We start from the raw sequence: 4,306 nt of genomic DNA on the forward strand, positions 1-4,306 counted from the left end.
GGATCTCAACCAAACATGCCAACGCATCCAATAACATAATTCAAACTTGTTCCAACCTTCGGAACGCTCAAAAAAACATCAAAACATCAAATCACCCTCGGATTCAAGCCTAAGGATTCCAAAACTTCCGAATTCCGAATCCGATCAAAAAGTCTATCAAACCTCGTCCGAATGACCTGAAATTTCGCAAACGCGTCACAACTAACACAATGGACCTACTCCAATTTCCGAAATTCCATTCCGACTCCGATATCAAAATTTCCACTACCAACCGAAAAGTGCCAAAATTCCAATTTCGCCAATTCAAGCCTAAATCTACCACAGACATCCAAAATACATTTCGATCACGCTCCTAAGTCCCAAGTCACCTAACGAAATTATCGAAACCATAAAAACCAAATTCCGAGATCGTTTTCACATAAGTCAACTTCTGGTTTACTTTTTCAAGTAAATGGCCAAGTCAACGAAGAAGCTAGGTTTCGTTTGAAATCTGAAATTGGGAGTTTAAAATCAACTGGGTATTCGAGATTTTAGTTGGATACACTGATACGAGGTAATATATGAAGATTTGAGACCGATTAACACTGGTTTGCTAGGGTTTTATTGAGATTTCGAAAATATTTTCGGCGAGGAAGACGACACTGGGTCTTCTGATTTTGGGAATTATTTTCACAAATTGGATTTTGGGGATTGATTCTTAAGCTATTTTGAAGCTGAATCTGAAATTTGGAGTCGGTTGAAGCTTGTTTGAACTGTTTGTGTACGAAAATTTAGGATATCGACTCGCGGAAGAAGACAACCTGTGCTTGCTTAGATTTCCTGTCTGCTTGCTGAGATTACTTTCTGGGGGGTTTGATTCTCTGCTTGTACGGATCTCATAATTCCATATTGATTCCACTTGATGGAGCTTTGGGAGAAAATCACTATTGAGGCTCGAGGATCCGAAGAACACCAGTTGCAAATTTGAAGAACTTCGCGATTGATTCGAGCTGCTGAGAATCGTCGCGACGAATCAGGTTTGATTCCTTGAGTTTAAAACTGAGCCCCATCTCTGATTTCTGAAAAATTTGGAGAGAATTGAGTTTCAACTGAACGTCGACTCGATCTCTCAGTTAATTGGCTTGAATCATTCAAGTCAACTCGCCTAGTTTATTGCTTGAATTAACTGATTGGTACTGTTCATTTGGAGCTTGAGTGCTTCAATCAAAGACTCAAATTCATTTTTTCATTCTTGTTGCTGTTGAATTTTGATCGAGAGCTTGTCGTCAAGTTTTTAGTTGAATTTGATAGTGTCTACTACTGTATTGAATACTAGTTATTGATAGTTTGAATTGAATCGAGTGAATAGCTACTGTTGGTTGAAAGATTGATCAGATTTGTTTCTGAAATGTTAAACTGCTGCTATTAGCTCTAAACTGACTTGGAACGCCATCATCTTTGCGAGCTTGTAATCCCCTTGAAGGTTGTCAATTAAGCATAGACTAAAGGTAGCATCTGCTTAAAGAGATTTGAGGTGGTGTTTCTTTTAGAACCTGAAGAAAACTACCAAGTTCTTTGGTTTGAAATCTGATAGTTGTTGTAGGTCACTGTCTGAAAATTGCAACTGCTGGTTTCATGGAGTATCAAATGGAATTGAATTTGCTGTTATAGTTTGAGTTGTTACTTGGTTTGTTCAGTTGGTGTTGAACTGAGTTGGGATAAATTTCTTTGAGATTGGACTGTTTTAAGGTGCAGTTTTCTATCAAAATACTGAGTTGAACTTGTGACTTGTGGATTTATTTTACAACTGTGTTTGCACCATTTTTGCTGCCAAAATGTTAGCCAAGGTTCAGCTGCAAACATCAGCTGTGTTTGATTAGTTTTGAGCTGCAATCTCAGTCCAGTATTCTGCACCTCTTTACTCAGTTCCTGCTGCAGCAACTAACACCAGTTTTGAACCTAAATTGTTGAGATGCAGTCAGCTGTACAGTCTGCTGTTAAAATTCGACAGTGAGAGCTGCTGATTGATCTTGAAAGAAGCTGCAGACCTGATCAAGTTCAACACTGTTTGGGGTGAGTTTCTACAACTGCTGTTATCTGCACTGTTTGGTAAACTGCTTTGCTACTGAAAAAGGGACTCAATTGAGCTGTATTTGACAGCATTTTGCCACTGCTTGAAGCTACAAATTTTTAGCAGTAGCTTGTCTGCATTTTCCACACTGTTTTGAGTTGATTCTCTGCCCAGTTTCAGCTGTTAAATCAACATTTCACAGCTGATTCTGCAGTAGTTTTGCAAGAATTCTCCACTAGCAACTATCAGTTGGGACCATCATTTGAGCTGCTGTTTCGAGATTCTAGAAGCTGAAGTATGGCCAGTTGTTTTTGAGGTTCTTTAGTCTGAAAACTGAGCTGAAAACAGACTGTTCTTTTGCCCTCTAGTAGCTGGGGAAGTTCTGAACAATCTTTGAAGTTGTTGTGAATTTGCAGAAGTTCTCTGCAGCATAGAATCTACCTTGTTTGGAGCTGCCAGTCCACTTAAGGTGCTGCAGTCTTGACTGCAATAGCTGCAGTTCTGGGAGTAACTCAACATAGTTACCTTAGCTGCAGTTCTGGGAGTAATTGGTGTTTCATTAACAGTTAGTTGGGCCAGGTGGTTAGGGTGAAAGGTTGGGAATATCAGCAGGTCAGTAGTTTGTGTCCAGTTTTCTATCAAAGTTGTCTGTCCAACTATTAATCTTGCTTCTTCTTGTTTGTTAACTCTAAGCTAGATTAACTTGATAATAGTTCATATTAAGTTTAATTCTAGTTCTTGTGTGCTTAATTTTATTTCGTGCCAATTGTTTCGTGCTTTTATCTTTTACTTCTGTGTGAATTGCTTGGTTCAAGTCCGTTTGCTTTTAATTGTCTGTCCTTGCTAATGCACAACTTCCACTCCACCCCAAAGACGGTTGGAACTTGTTGTGAAACCTTGGGACATAAGTTTGCTAGCAATTTTGACATTCACTACTTGAGTGGAAAAAAGCCAGGAGTGAATAGGACGTTGAGCACGCAAGAGGCAATTGGTGTAAAGTGTTTTACACGAGGGTTGAGCGAAGTGAGTTGGTGAGGACATTTACTGCTAACTTGTTTGCTCGTTTTGTAGGTATCATAGAGTACGGACAAACTTCTAGTCCTACTTGTGATCCAAGGAGTGAGACTCCGATGCATGAAGTTGTTTCTATGCTTTATGACATAAGCGAGAAGGTTGCCAACTTAAGTGAGAAGGTTACTGATAGCATCCTAGGAAGCTCAAATCTATTCAAGGACAAGGATGAAGCTTTGGAATCTCAAAGAGGGCCTTTAACAAAATCTCAAGCTAAAAAGTTGCAAAACAAGGTCATTGGACTTTAGGAACGATCAAAGAAATTGTTAGTTGGGAGGAAGTGCTTAAGGATAAAGGATATGAGTTATCTAGGTGCTGTAATTATTTTATGGCCCAAATTCATGTCCAAAAAGAGGTGGATTAGATCCTAAGAAACATCCTCTAAAGAAGGTCCAAATCAGGCCACTATTGGACCAATTTAGCACCTTAAATGTATCCAAACTTGCAGCCCATGAAGTCCTACATAAAGCCACGTTTTTATAGCATAAAAAGGACTTACTTGATGTCCAAGAATGGTACAATATTCGTGCTAGATGTTGAGTGCAAGTTGGTGCCAAGTTGCTTGCAAATTTCCTTTAAGATTTCCAAGATTTTCAAGATTCTATCCAAGATTGGTTCAGGACTTATTTCCATATATTATGGGACTATATTTATTGCTTTCCTAGTTAGTTAAGGTTATGTTTTCCTTTTCTAAGATTTTTGGAATTACTTTCCAAGAATGACTTGATTTTTGCTTCCTAGTATTTTCCTTTTCCTAAGGTAGTTGGACTTGTTGTCCAAAGTAGTTTAGGACTTTATTTCCTTATTTTTTAACCTTAATTTCGTGACCCCCTCCTACCAATATAAGGGGTGTCTTCTTTGTTTTTAGACTTAGATTATTCAGACTAGTATCAATAAAAGTTGTGAGATTTTTCTTGCACTCTTGTGTGTGGCTACTCTTGGATTTATTCTTCAACCTTCAAGACTCAACTTAATGTGGTAAGATTGAACTCTTCCGAAATGTTAGATCACTTCTAGGTATTTAAGAAAGGTGATAAGTTTAGACTTATTGTTGTTCTTGTTATTCTAAAGGGTCGGGTTTCACAATCTATCTCTTGTTTTTAATTCTCTACCAAAGACGATTAGTTCTTTGTTAGCTAATTGTTGTTGTTAGGATTCAACTTCAAGAATAGATTGAATTCAAGA

At 38.2% G+C, this 4,306-nt stretch overlaps 1 long non-coding RNA gene across 1 annotated transcript; it reads left to right on the forward strand.

Annotated features, from left to right (window-relative positions):
- The first annotated feature begins 409 nt into the window (after positions 1–409).
- Positions 410–4,040, forward strand: LOC109213044. Its single transcript, XR_002065954.1, has 2 exons — positions 410–1,016; positions 1,958–4,040. It is a non-coding gene; the product is annotated as an uncharacterized LOC109213044 (long non-coding RNA).
- Positions 4,041–4,306: the final 266 nt, after the last annotated feature.

This window comes from Nicotiana attenuata, unplaced genomic scaffold, assembly GCF_001879085.1.
Source record: "Nicotiana attenuata strain UT unplaced genomic scaffold, NIATTr2, whole genome shotgun sequence".
Taxonomy (NCBI): Eukaryota; Viridiplantae; Streptophyta; class Magnoliopsida; order Solanales; family Solanaceae; genus Nicotiana; species Nicotiana attenuata.